The sequence below is a fragment of the Strigops habroptila genome, chromosome 5 (assembly GCF_004027225.2).
Source record: "Strigops habroptila isolate Jane chromosome 5, bStrHab1.2.pri, whole genome shotgun sequence".
In the NCBI taxonomy this organism is placed as follows: Eukaryota; Metazoa; Chordata; class Aves; order Psittaciformes; family Psittacidae; genus Strigops; species Strigops habroptila.
The window spans coordinates 60,443,489-60,458,617 of record NC_044281.2 but is presented as its reverse complement, the minus strand read 5'-3'; the positions used below and the strand labels follow the sequence as shown (position 1 = coordinate 60,458,617).

General features: G+C 40.0%; 1 protein-coding gene across 48 annotated transcripts in view; it reads right to left on the bottom strand.

The window, feature by feature from the left end:
* Nucleotides 1-15,129, bottom strand: part of SORBS1 (sorbin and SH3 domain containing 1) — a 215,667-nt gene that overhangs the window by 122,051 nt on the left and 78,487 nt on the right. For 46 of the 48 annotated variants that reach the window (XM_030488187.1, XM_030488185.1, XM_030488198.1 and 43 more), the window contains one exon: nt 3,283-3,341. The exons of the other annotated variants lie outside the window; for them this stretch is intronic. The gene's annotated coding sequence lies outside the window, so the exon portion shown is untranslated. The remainder of the gene's footprint in view (nt 1-3,282; nt 3,342-15,129) is intronic. 48 annotated transcript variants of the gene reach the window in all.

The window sequence follows — 15,129 nt, the reverse complement described above, 5'->3', positions numbered from 1 at the left end:
AATAGATGCCGAATGATTCATCACTGACACCACACAGGCAGCGAATGCTCAAGCAAACAGGGAATGTATGATGTCTTGGCCTCAGGGCCAACGAATAAAATATGGTGATGCTAATGGAGAACATCCAACAGGGCAGCAGGAGTGTCAAGCTTTCATGTCATCTAGCCTCAGGTTAATGCTCACATAGACAAACCACATCACAAATTCCCACAACCTGTACAAACAGAAATTATTGAGGTTTGTTCTCTCTGTATCAGGTTGTTCTTAATGGTGAAGCTGGTGATGACGTCTTATCCCATAATCTCAACAATTTGTGCACTGTTGACATGAGATCCAGAGATATAAAGAATCACTGTTGTGGCATGTTCACGAAACAAGGAGTGCAGGAGGGTGCCCATCCAGACAGCACTGCAGCCTATGGTCAGGATCTCTTTCCTATTAACTTTAATACAGTTTCACTGACAGCACTCTTAATATTTTATCCTTGAGAGAGATTTGACTAAGTGATGAATTGAGAAGGTTTTCCAAATTGTCAGTGTGCATTAGGAATCTAATAGAAGCAAGTCTAAAATTAAGCAAAAGACAACTCTATTAGGAAAAATTCCTGTAACAGTGAAATCTACTGGACTTTATACAGTTTCTTCAGTGGCATAAAAAATACTCCACCACTTCAGTCATTTAAAAGTAGATTGGATCAAGCAGTACAAAAATATATTGCAAGGAACACAGCTATATCAGCACGGCAGTAAAACAGATAAACTAATCTTTTCTCTTGACTTGAGGATCATGCATGACAAGATCTCAGTACTAGTCAAAATTTATTTACTTGTAACCAACACAATTTTCGGAGTTCAGATTTGGTGTAAATTATATCTCTCTGGGAGGCAAGGTGTAAGAAGTATTAGAAACACCAAACCACAAAAGCACAAAAACCTAACCACGGCTCTTTTACCTATTGTAACTGGTGTCAGGAACACTTCCTCTGAAGATATAACCATTTTCATGAACTTTTCAGCTCATAAAATATCAGAGCTCACATGTAAGAGGATTTCCACATGAAAGCTGTGTTCCACAAGGCCAAACTACTTAGCAGAATCAAACTAAAATGGAGAGAGGACCTTTAAACAGGCGAAGTTAAAAGCGCACTCTTTTTCTACCTGATCAGAGACCAGATAAAAACCCAAAACAAAACAAAAAACCCTCACCCAAACTTATAAGCAGAAGAATGTAAACCTCGTTGTGAAGTCCTCATTGTTTTAGCAACATTATTTTCAAACTAAAATCACCGTTGTATCATCAAGTGGACAAGTGGTACAATGCCTCTGTGCTTAATGCCGCTAACGTGAAGCAAAGAGAAGATAGAGATCCATCTGTTGTTTTATTTTGTCTCTTCAGAACAGAGTTTCAAGTACCCAAACAAATAATCAAAAGAATAGTTAACTGAGCAACTAATTTCATTTAATTAATTAGTTAATCTCAACTAATTTAGAGCTCATAGCTTGTGGGAACTCTTGAAACTATTGCTGAGTATGCGCCTCCCTCCCTGATATGTATTGGTTTTGTCAAGGAATCCAGACCTAATTCACAAAATTCTGTAGAAACCATAAAACTTCTTTCGTAGCCATTTTGCTTTGTTTCTACTTCCCTTACAATGGGACAAGTCTGACTTCAATATAATTAATTTGCATGCATTCTAGTACTGAACAGATTTATGATACCTTGTATTTTCACAGAAGAGTCACATTGTCAAAAGGTTTCAAGAATGAACAGCTAAGCCTTGGGGACTAAAAAGCCCTTTAAGATCAGGGTCAAGCTAGGCATTTAGATTCAAAAACAATAAATAAATCCATTTGGAGACAAAGGCCTATTGTATACCCCTCTTCCTGGAAAACCCATGGGTGGCTGAGAATTACTTGGGAAAACTTTATGTGAATTAATCATTCTCAGTTCTTTCTTCCACACTTAAAAGAGGGGTCTATGGAGAAAGAAATGCATTGGTGAGTTCACACAGGGTCAGGGAATATCTGGTTTTCAAAATGCAGAACTAGAAAATGTTCACCATTCTTGGGACACTGAAAGCAAGAACCAGCACCTTCCCTGCTCATGGTTCATGGAGAACCTGGGGCACCATCAGCTGCAGCTACAAGAAGGTGGTGGTACATTTAGAAGGTACAGTGAGAAGTACAAATTGCAGTAGTCAAAGCTTATGTGATAGTTCAAAGGACCACTTCCATCCTCTGCTCAAAAGGAATTAAAAACAAAAAAAAAACCCAAACTAAAACAAAAGAGTCCCACTGTCCCTCATCATACATTGCTTTCTCTGCTACCAGGCAGACACTGTCAAACTGACATGCAGAGTTCATTAGAAATTAGAATTTTACTCAGGATTTTTTCATTATTTTATATATATAGAAATTAATCACTAGGCTATGTAGTTTTTTGCATTAGTTCAGAAAAAAACATAGAAATATAATGAATTATGGGCTTTTACAGTAACATTTATAGAAAAACACTATTCTTTATACTTAACTCTGCAACCATATGCTAACAATTACTGACACAAAAGCTATTTCAGTTCTTCCAATTATACAATTATATATTCCAATTATATAAAACTAGACAGCAAGGACAGCTTTGAACATTTGAACATCAGGTTCTTATTTACTATGTTATCCTATTTTTAGGTCAAAATTTTACATATCTGCTGAAAGCACTTTCTCTACATCAGGCAATTCTCCTGCTAAAACTGCTTCAGATATCAAGCTGCTGAGGAGAATAGGTTCAACTTTGACTCAGTGCTCAATTAGAAAACAAAACCTTCTCTCAGAGGGCTAAGAAGACTCACAGAGTCAGCAAGGGAAGGACACCACACATCCATTATGTCACGTTGTTTTCCCAGGAGTGAGTGATAACTGAGTCAGGGTATAAACTTGGAGAATCATATTAATTAACAGACACTGACCATGATTTTGAAGTCAGTGTAGACCTGCTATTAAATAGCTCTGCTCTTGTTCTGAAGCCTCTGAAACCAAGTGTTTATCCAGTACCAGGCAGACCAGTTTTGAACATCAGTCAGTACAAGCGCGAAGGTGCTGTTGTACGATTAACAAGCTTAGTTCTGATTCAACGTAACTTTCTGGGGAAGACCTTTGTTTAAAATACTGCATTCAGAAATCAAGGAAGTAGTCTTCTGCCAACAACTTGGAAACTTACTTTTCTGAAAGCTTCCATACTGCATTTGAGATGCATACCGGGGAAAGTAAGAGTGCATAAAGTACATACCTTTGGCAGAGCTTGGAGAAAGAGAAGACACAGCTCTACAGGTATGTTCTGGACTCCTCCTGGGAGAGAAAAAAGCTGTAAGTGTTATAGAACACAATAATCTAAGCTGTGAGAAAAATGAACTATAAAATGCTCTCTCAGACTAAAAGAAACCACCATCCAGGTGTCTGCTAGGAAATTTGACAAATATTTCTAGCCCATCTACTTCAACTAGCATTGTTGTCTTTTAAAGCTAAGAGTCACCATTTGTCTATGAATCAGCTTTTATGAGGCAAGAGCTCCATGCCTGCATGAAATCCAAGGCAACATCATCTGTATTTATTATGCTGTAAAGAGAAACAGTGCCAAACTTCCAGCAATGCCCACTTTAGCTGCTGAAATCCAGAGAACTGAATGTGCTGCTGTTAGCATTTGGAGACAGGAATATGTTTTGATCTAATACATCAGACACAGGCTTGCTTGGAGACAAAAAAGTACTAGATTCCATAACAGGTTAAAATAGAGCCAAATATGAAAATACTGAATGCAACTCATATGGAGTAACTTCGACTTACCATCTTTGAATTTTTTCAAGGGTGTTCTAAACATTCTAAAAATACATGGAAATTGGTAAATAGTTAAATTCTCCTAGCTTGTCACATAAATGACAGCTTGATTGATGTATACAAATATTTAACACTACTCTTACTATGCTGTGTTTAATACAAAGTTACACGCGAGTCAGGGCTAGGACAAGCGTTCTCATGTACAGAGAAGCCTGCTTTACAGCTTTGGCCATCGCTATCTAGTCAAATGCCTTCTTCCTTGCCAAGGACAGAGCCTGTGGATATCTAAATGTAGAAATACATTGGGCGTGAAGCAGAGCTAGTTCCCTCCTGTGGACATTATGCTGCTGCTGTTTCTCCATCTTACAGTCTTTCAGGGAAGTGCCTCCTCCTGCCTTTGCCTGTCTCTTCTTCCAGGTCTCCCTAAGAATCAACTGGGAGCAGAGCTGCCCAGACAGACAGATCTGCAAATGCTGTTTAGAGTATTTCAATGAGATCTAAGCCCTGTAGAAGATCTGTTTTCAGAATCTCTGCTCAAGGCTAAATCTAGGTTTTTCTCATCTCTTTATGGTCATATAGTGGAACTCACCTGCCGATCTCCACACCTGCAACAGATGCTTTCTATATGTTTTCAAGAGCAGGTGATAATAGCTGGGAAATTCATTCTCTGCTGCTGCCACTGAGGACAAATGTTTTGAAATACCAGCAAGCAGCAGAATTCAACTCTTACTCTCCATGCCCAGTGTGCATGATAAAAGCAGGGCACATGCTCTAAGCTTTCTTTCAGCCCATGCTACAGAGCCTCCGGACAGATAGAGCTCACAATTTTGAATCTTCATTGTGTTTGGATTCTTATAAGCGAACACTTACACCCTTTGTATACTGCCAGTGAAAAGCTGTCTGTTCTCAATACCAAGGAATTTGTTTGCTTCTCAAATACGGAGGTACCTCTGGATGGGGAAAAGACACCAGCTTCTCCTCAGTGGGGAAGGGTGCTATAGGATGAAAAGTATTCATTCAGCTGTATCATGTCCGTATTTCCCTTTCTCATCCTTGAAGTCAGGACAGCTGGAGTCCTGAAGCAGGAGTGAAAAAAAACATCTCTCCAACACACCTTCTGCCACCAGGAAGGGCTCCTGCCTACAGGACATCAAATACTAGTCCATTGTCCTGTGCAGTGGAAGCTTGTCTGGGGAGCTGCTTACACTAGATGCACAGCACATCACTACTTTTCTATCCTACTGTTGCTTTCTCAGTCAAAAGATTTATGCATGTGTTGATATGTTCTTGTGGGTACTCCAGTCAGTAAGGAGTTTTTCCAGTCCCACAAGGCAAGTCCAATTCCCATCAACTTTCCTACCTCTTTCTCCCTCTGAGAAAGCAACTTGCCTCACCAGCTACTTGAACCCAGAAGTAAGAACAAGGGCTCTAGGAACACCTCATCCCTCTTCACTCCATCTCCTCAGGTGCTGAGCCTCATTTTCCTCACGAGTCAATAGATCAAGCCTACCACAGTGGATAGTGCAATCCATAACCATGCCATAAACACTGTTGGGTATACCAGTCAGATACCATATGGTACCATTGGTACCCTAATGGCACTTTCACCAGCAGAGACATTTGCCTGCATGCCTAGCCCAGCTTCCTGTGACATTCAGTTCTTGATTTCTCACGTACTGTCTGCAAAGCAGGAAAAGTAACACTATTCTACCCAATTTGAGTGCTATAATGTGCTGACATCCCTGTAAAGAAACTCTAATGAAGAAAAAAAGAGGCATACTAACACTGGCACAGTTGTAACTTCCCTTCCTATCCTATACTACTCTGGATCAAATCCCCTAGCTACACCTATCTCATGCTCTAATGCTGGTGCTGTTATGGAAACACAGAGGTTATTTTTATTTCCCCGTACTAATTTATGAGGGTCAGATGTTGACTACAGGTTGCCTGTAATGTGTCAAACTTGGATTGTTTGCCTGCACAAAAAGCTTTTTGACTCAAATCATGCCCTACACACTGCACAAATAAATGCCTCTGAAAACAGAAACAAAAAGTCACATTTCTTAAAAAAAAAAAAACAAACCAACCAACCACACCCCCCCCAAAAAAAACCCACAAAAACAAAACCATCCAGGAAAAAAAAAAAACCAAAAAAAACAAACAACCACCACCAAAAAACAAAAACAAAAAACAAACAAAAAAAACACCAAAAAAAAAAAAACCCACCACCAAAAAAACAAAACAACAACAACAAAAAAAAAAACCCACAAAAAAAAAAAACAAAAACCCCACCCAAAAAAACCCCTGAGTGGTTTTGGCTAGAATGTAGAGTCAAAGGCTGAGAACTGGAAGTAAGATACCTACACCCAAATTCCAGCAAGATTGCTCAAGGAAAATCATGGAATTTCCATACACCACAGGACAGCAAAATGGACCAATTATACTGGAACAAGCATTATTATGAATAGCAGCAATAGTACATGTTGCCATTAGATAAGTAACTCTGACACGAATCAGTCTTATCTAATGTTAATTCAGAGCTCCAAAGGATTGTTGTTTCCATGGTTTGCAATGGAGGAGAACTTCTTTTAGAGTCCAATTAAGTTCAATCACTAACATATGCTTCCTACGGATATCCCTGAGGATCAGACACACATTGCAACTACATTCCTAACAGCTAGAAAGGCAGTAACAGCAAAATGAAATTCTGCTTTTAAACTGTTGATTTACAGCTTGAAGACACAGTATCCAGCATGCCATCCACTCTCTGCAAAATGGTTTGGTCAGGGCAAAATATGCACAGATTTCCTTTCTGGCAAGCGCAATGGTCTAACTTTTGGTTAGGTGGCAGCCATGCAGCTTTCAAATAGCTTGAGCAAGATGAGAGTACAGTATCTGAATTATAAACTTTTAAATTAAGTAGTATGCAAAATGTACAGAACATATGTTCTGACTGAGGGACTCTTTCAGGGCTCAAGTAAATTTTCTAAATTACTTTAAAGCGTGAAATGTTTGGATATCCAGTTAGGAGTAGCAAAAATACGTATCCAAAATACCATCAATAAAGATGCTGCAATATTGGAAGTTGTTGGAGGTAGAAGCAGATATTCTGGCAACCTTCCTTGCGTTTCATGCAGAAACGTCGTTCATCCTACTCCACTGCCTCCTCCCAAACCACCCTTTGCAGCACTTCCTAACTACCGTTCACCATAAGCTTTTAGCTTTTCACTTGTGCTCTGTTCAACCCCCAAGCCAACTTCTGCCACACCTATTAAGCATTTAAGCCGAAACACGTTGAAGAGCAGGCAAAGAGAATGTACCCAACAAATCTGGACAGTATCCTGTATGCAAAACCCAGGAAGAAGCTTACACAGAGATGTTCTGAGCCCTAATATGAGCTGTTCTGTGACAGAAAGGGTAAGAACATTTCACTGTTCTTTGATGGAATGAATATTGTCCTGAGTTTACTGCATAGAGGGGCAACTGCTGAATGTCTGTCCCTCTCTAACCACGTGGTATCTTCAGGTGACTGACACATCTTCCTGCCATTCGTCCTCTCCTTTCCCAAAGCACATGGCTCAGCAATGCAGAGGCAGGACTTCAGCGGCGTCCACTCCCACAGGGTGCCAAAGGCAATGTGGGGATCAGCCAGGCTGCTGGGATGCAGAGATCAGTGCGGGCTGTTCAAAACTTCACTCTTTATCATGGCTGCATGCTGGACTTTTGACCAAGAGGAATCATTCAGCTGCAGCATTATTATTAAACAGCTCACTCCTAAGTATCTCATCTCAGGCAAAGTGTTAAGACCCATCGAAACACAGATTCTTCCAAAATGAGTTCCTGCCTTGTGAAACAGGTCCAGTGGGCTCAGAAAACTTGGCACTATCCTGTACTATTTTGAGCACTGTGAAGGCATTTCAAACTTAAGGTTTTACATAGATTATGGAATGACTACACTTTTTAACATTTCCAGGGAAAGGCTATGGCGAGATTCCTGGAAGAAGCTACTAAAACTTTCTGTAGCTGGACACTGTAGCTCAAGCAGGCTGACAAACAGCATCCATGCTTAAAAAAATCAGTGCTCACACTATACAGAAGCACACATTTATTAGAAAATAAATAGCACATATATCCATCCCTCTACCCATAAGTAGTACCCACTGTACTAATACAGTGTCAGTTCTTGCCTGCAAAAATTAGTCTGGCACATCAAAGGATGGCTGCTCTGCCACTTGAGATAATGTGAAGGCTGTCATTTTCCACACACCTTCTGTGAAGGAGAAACATGCCCAGTTCTGCAGTGTACATGATGCATCACAGAGTCAGCATCCACCTGACTACAGGGGAGAAGGGAGGAAGGAGAGGGAACAGAACAGCATCACTGCCTTTGCCATTTTAGAGCACTTGTCCCTTTTCTTCACAAATTATAGTAGTCCCTATGCAAGGTACTGAAGGTTTAACTCGCAGCATGTAATGAAATTAAATCATTTTCTTCAACTTAGTCACTGACTTTCCATGCCGCCTTAAACAAAAAGCCAGGAAGAGCATCAAGGACAGCAAGAACAAAAACATCAAGCACAGCAGCAGCAGTGTTGCTGTCAAAAAGCCTTAAAACGAACGTGCCTTTGGAAAAAATGACTTAAGCAATGCAAAGATCGCAAAAGGAAGCTGATGATGAAGGGACATTTTTCTCCCCCACCTCTAGCCTTAAGAGAACTGTAATCCTAGCAAATGGAGTTGTTCAAAAGCATGTGTAGGAAGATAGGGGAAAAAAAGGGTAGCATTGTTTACAGTACATACACATCGGGACTGCAGCAAGAGCCAAATGAGGAGAATAACTTCCATGGAAGAATGGAACAGTGAAAGGAAATGGGTAGGTAAGGACAATTGTAGGATTTGTACAGTACAGAAGAGAATCCTTTCCATGTAGGATGCAATTTCTTCCATGGAAAAGATGTTTCATCCATGGAGCTGGCTGACATAACTCCTCTGGAATATTAACCTTTCAATGTTTGTTATCTGTGCTTTTGTTACTAGATGGGTTGTGGTTCTTATAATTAGCACTTTATCAGCTAAAATGTCAAAACATTCCTTGCATCAACCTATTTAGTCTTATATCACCTTTATGAGGTGGGTATCAACTAAAACTGAAAGGAGCGTCTGGTGTGAATAATAAATACTTTACAGGTTTCTCAAAGTACAAATACTCAACACTTTCTGAAAATAAACTCCTAGAATAAGCTTCTGGGTCACTTCACATCAGTAAGCCTTTCTGATATCCTCATCATCTCCCCTCTTTCATAGCTAACAAAATGGAGGTGGCACAGAGGCACCAGACAGCTTCATTAAAGAAATCTTATTTACAAACCTAAAAGAAGGCAGTTGTTTTTTCACCGGTTGCCAGGCACTTCAGATCTCACTAGGAAAATTACATCCCACCTGCAGAACTCTATAGAACAGTTCGGAAACCTATTAAAAGGCATCTAATAAATCCCACAGGATTTAAAACAAATGCCTACAGAAACCCCATTGCATTCATCTAGAGCTCACACAAGCTTGTCTATGGACAGATTAAGTAATGTTGTCTGCTTGCTGACCTGCTTAAGTATGACATTAATTACTCAATCCACAGGCGTGAAAATACTTTCCTGAGTTGCATCAGGACCAGAAATACATGCAGAGCACGTATTTTTTTGACTAATGGCATTCTTTTACCACAATTACTTCTATGTGGATGACTCCTCTACAGCACCAGGTGAGTTCAACCAGGCTGCCACTTATGCACAGTTTTCTGTGGACTGTTTCAAGGATGCCCACGAACAAAAGCAAGTCTGCTTTCAATAGGCTGAAATAAGGTAGGCAGGGATCTGCAGCTAACAAATAGTCCTAAAGGGTCCACACAAAGTGTTGAAAACCAATTATTTACACCAACAGTATATTAATTGTTGTCCTGAAAATAATTGCACTAAGCCTCTTTACAGAATCTAAATATTCACACCATGATTTGGTGCTATCAGAAAAATACCTAAGTCATCTGGAAATGCAAGCTGCAGCAAGGCAACAATACACCAAAATAAAGTGAAAAAGGATCCCCAAAATTTGATGGAGCTGTGACAAGCATCCAAAAGAAACACATTTCATGATTAGACTTCTTCATGTTATTACCAACTGATTTTTGACACTGGAACTGGCTTTTAATAGATGCAAAGGAGATAAATGTCTCATTACCAAAAATAAATCTGTCTGTTAAGGATGACAGAGAGAGGCAGAAGCACTGCACTGCCTATTATGGTATTGAGCAACAGATTTCACCCCGTCTGCTACATGCCCATTAATTAAAAATCTGACAAGCTTTACCAAAGAATTTCTGAGCTTCTTTGGTCCTCTCTTTAATTCCTCCATAATTCTTTGTATATATAAACATGTCAGGCTTGGAAAGAAGTGGGGCATGCACATAATTTACCACAGAGCTCTTTTTCTATTCAAACACAAATGCTGGTAAGGAAACAATAACAGACAAAAGGGAATAATGCAAGAAATGAATGCAATGAGACAAATGTGCCTGCAATTCCCCATCCAGTCACCAGATGAAGCTGCTTAAAAGACCAGCACGAATACGTTTTTCTGTCTTTTCAACCACAGAGACCTCTTATGTCCATGCCAGAACTACATGCATCAGCTCCCAGTGAGCTAAATTACTTTGCATTACAACCTTTGTTCCATGAACATGTAAGACACTACTTTAAAAGGAAATGGCAGCTTGCTTTAGCATTAAGTGTGTCACACACAGCCGTAACGCAGCATGGCCTTTGTTCTCTTTGCAATGTATTGCCTTCATAAGATTCCCTCCCTACAGTCAAGCAGAGTAGCCGTTTTATTCTCACAATTGATAGAACATGGACACACCTCTCACTCTGTCAAACACACAGATGCACACGGCCTCACAGACAGCCACACTCACAGATTTTTGCCTTTTCTTCTTGCTCTCCTTTGATGAGACAAAAATCACCCCACAACTGCACATCTGTGCAATCAGAACAGTTTCTGTTCAAACCATTGTTACACTCTTAAAAAAAACAGCCTGAAAAAAATTTCTCTGGGATATTGTTGATCACGAGGTTCAAAGCTAGACGTGCAGGTGAAAACTGAAGCACAGGCAGCCTTCCACCGTATCATACAGAAAATGTGACCCTGTGTTTTACTCACCTATTCATTTGTCCTCTAAAGCAAACCCAGTCAAAGCAATTCTTCACTGGCATGAAGGAGGGCTAGATAGCCTAATAAGTCTCTTCCACCTCTAAGCAATTCATGCCTTGCATGGCTTGTTTTTATTGAGTTATCTTACTGGCTGTTTGTGGGCAGAAGCACATGCCTCATGCAAATGCCAAGATCTCTCCTGCTTTGGGATGCTACTGCACAAACGCAAGTAAATTGGAATTAAAATAAACTCCATCATTTTATTTCTGACACATTAAGTCCACATCCTTATGCACGGTTTTTACATATATAGAGAAGTTTCAGCAGTACCACCCCACATTACATTAACTGACCTAGCCCTTTCAGTTCAGGGTCATAGGCTTTACTGCTCCTGCTTCACTATACCTGATACCTGAGCTGCTCCACAAAGATTAGAGCTTTAACACTTTGACCGGGGATTCCCAGTGCACTGAAGCAGAAGTTTAAACACCTGAGACAACTGGCAAGACAGAATAAATATGTCTTCAGAATACATCAAACTGTTAAGCTCAAAAGACTCTTCTTCATCAAAACCATTTCCTTTGTGCCCCTTTTATGACAGCAGAGACTGGTGATAGCATTTTAAGTCAGCAGAAGAAAATGCCACATTTGAGGCCTCAGCTAACACACAGCTGGAGAGCTACGTAGGGACAGCTATGTGTCTTTGTAACTCAAGAGGAACCCCAATTCTGATTGAGGAGTTACTATAGCGTCAACATCAAATCACAACGTTCATTAACATCGCTTTTTCTGTCCATAAACGCAAGCAATGAAATTTCCCTTCCCAAGCCAAAGGACAGAGGGAAGGGAATAAAACAACTAAAAATCAACCCCTTACCTTGAAAAATCTTATTATATGTTTCAGCACTAATCCCCCATGTGCGATTTTTCCCCTATCATCTGGAAGGAGAAGCAGCCTGGGCGCAAGAAAGGACTCCCAATTTCTAACTTTTAATCATGTTAAAATGACCAAGGAAGCTTTAAAAGTTAAGAAGCAAAACTTAACTACAGGAAAGAAAAGTCTGCTTTCACTGCTTGGAATTGTTCCTGATTTTTTTAGTGGGAACATTCAGTAGCACATGTTAATATTTAACTCTGTGTTTTTCCAGTATTATACCAGTAATGCAGCGGCATAGCTGAACTGTTACTATCCTTCAAAAGCAAGAGAAGTGACCACCACAGAAAAGAGAAAACAGCAACAGGAAATACAAGAAAAAGGAGAAAAGTTTCTGGAAAAGAAACTTTCTGTATCACACATCACAAAAATATCTTAATGAATCAGCAATTCACATAGATGGTAAGTGATGAAAAAGACATTAATAAAAACCATCAGCTGTACCCTTCACAGCTGTTTGGAGAGCAACAGTACTACTTTATTTGGTCACTTACTCTTTCTCAAAGTGCAACAGGTCAATCTCAAGAAAACTTTCAAACGATGACAGTGAATACCTGCTCTTATCTATGGCATTGCTGCTCCAGCTGCCAAGATAAACACAATAAGCTCAGTTGAGTATGTCCTGGCCACCCTACTGCAAGGCGTTCTTATTGTCTAGTTTTCTATAATCTTGGTATGAGACACTCCTTCCTTCCGCCTGCCCATTTTTTCCACAAAAGTTTTCCATTTCCTTGTTTTCTGAGTTAGCTAGAAATGAGACTTTCAAATTAAATGCTGAAAGGAATCTGCCCACATTCACAGTGAGACGTAAGGAGGAAACAACTGAGTGTTCAGAGATGGTAGCACCTGTCGTCCTCTGGTGAACACATGCCCCGCATCCTCCCTTGTGCCAGAGCACAAAGGTAGTCATAGCCCCATTCTTCAAACACATTGGGCAAGAGGATGCAGTCCAGACATTTCTAATGGAAATTAGTGGTACCTAGGAGTGACCACCTCCTTTGAAAACAGAGACATGCTGGTTTTGTGCTTCAAAGACAATGGATGGAAAAAGCCTTTATTGCTAAAAAACACAATGACAGAATAAAAGTTGGCATGTTTTTCCAGAAGCCAACCTCATTGTAATGAGATGCAGAAGGAAAGTCGATACTCCTACAGACAGACAGTAAAAACCTCATCATATCAGTGCCTTCTATCCCCCACCATCCTATTCAGCATCTTTAAGTGGGAGGTATTCTGCAGCCTTTCACACTTGACCTCTTAATTAAAGCATGGTAAAATTAACATCTCAGACATGATAGATCCTTTACCCACCTACATCAGTAATTAAATTAATACTCAAGGGAGCAAGAACATTTGTTATGTGTGATGTAACTTTAGCTGGGGTATTCCAAAGAAGGAAAGAGAGCTGATGTAATAAATGCAGTCATTTATATTTTAAGGGAGCTATTGTAAATGAAAGAAGAATACCTGTGACAGCTTGAGGCAGTCCCAGCCAAATGAAACCTTTTGTGTCACCCTGGGACAGCACATTGCATATGGTCTCCCCATCTCCAGCTGCAATACAGCTTCTGTGCAGTTCAGTCTAGAGCAATACAGTCTCTTTGTTTTGCATTTCTGAAAATCCTAGAAGACCTTGACTCACAACTGAGACAAGTTTAGACTCCATCACAATACAAACAAGTGAATAATCATGTACAAAGAGTTTATGTAATCAAAGATGAAAATGACACCATGTCAGAATGGCAGAATTTAATATTCTTTTCATGCTTCTATATAAAAGACTAAGCAATAAGAAAAAGGTCCAAGAAAGTAACTGCAAATATACATGGAACCAAGGAGGTATAGAGGATACTTGAAAAGGTACAACAGCACAGAACACAAACTCCATTCATTTAGGAAACAAGACTGATTGCTGACATCTTCTCAGATACAAGTTTGAGGGCTTGAGTTTGTGCTTAAGCCTGAAAGCATGAAAAACACTATTTCAGTTGTCAAATCTGCTACTTGTTCAAAGGGCCTATTTATTCAGCCATGGCATAACTGCTGAGAAACACGGCCTGGCAAAGGTCTGTTCCCCTATGTAGTGACTAGGTAAGGATGCTTTGCTAAGGATTTGTCTTAAGCTGAAAACGAGCAATCCAGGCCTCACTGAGCTTCAGAAAGTCCTCCCAGACATCTCTTCCACTCAGGGTTTAAACACATTATAAGCATTTAAAGATAATGAGCAGCCAGCATGCATGAGACATGCTGTCTCTCCTGAAAATACAGTCAAATCCACACCAGGTAAGGTCAAAATTTCCCCAGTCTGTGCTTGCTGTATTACTAAGCAATTAAACAAACTTTATAAATAAAGTCTAAACCATTGTCCTCAAGTTTAGCCGATGCCATGATTCGTCCACTCAGAGCTACTCAGGTAAGACCGTTTGATTGCCTGTCAGAAAAACCAAACAAAACAAAACCACCCCTATATATTACCACAGAGAAAAAGAGAGCATAAACCGCTCCTTACTCTCATGCCTATGGTGGAATTAGTAAATCACCTGCAAAAGTGAATCATGACTCATTAAGAGGAACCCCGCAGCAGTGTCTATGCCTCTGAAGGAAGGAAAGAGAAATCATATAATTTCTTTTTGATATAAGCAATAAGGTTGGCGGAGGAGGTTGCTTTGGGTGGAGGTGTTTGGTTTTCAGTGAGGTTTTTTGGTTTTTTTGTTTGTTGCTCTTTGGGTGTGGGGTTTTTTTCGGTTTTTGTTTGTTTGTTTTACACAAGCAATATTGTGTTGGCATTAAGGCCACTCCTTGATTTTTAATATAAAAATCAGACTACAAAATTATTCTCATAAAAATGGTATATGACAAAACAGTTAAAAAACCAAACTCCAATAGGAAAGATTTTTAAGAATACATTTGTACTTGAGAGTACTCGAAAACAAAACACTTCCCCTAGATGTTTTAAAGCCTTTCCTCTCTCCCCCATGCTGCTACACTGAAAAAAAAACCCCAGGAGCTCCTTCTCACAGGCAGACCCCTGCAGCAATCTCCCCGACATGAAGGAAGCCATTGCTTTAACTGCTTGGAAGTCTATACTACAGTGACTCATGTGCCTCTGCCTGGGGTTTACCTAATGAGTGGACATTCCTCCAGCCCCCAAGGGAAACACATCCGCTTCTG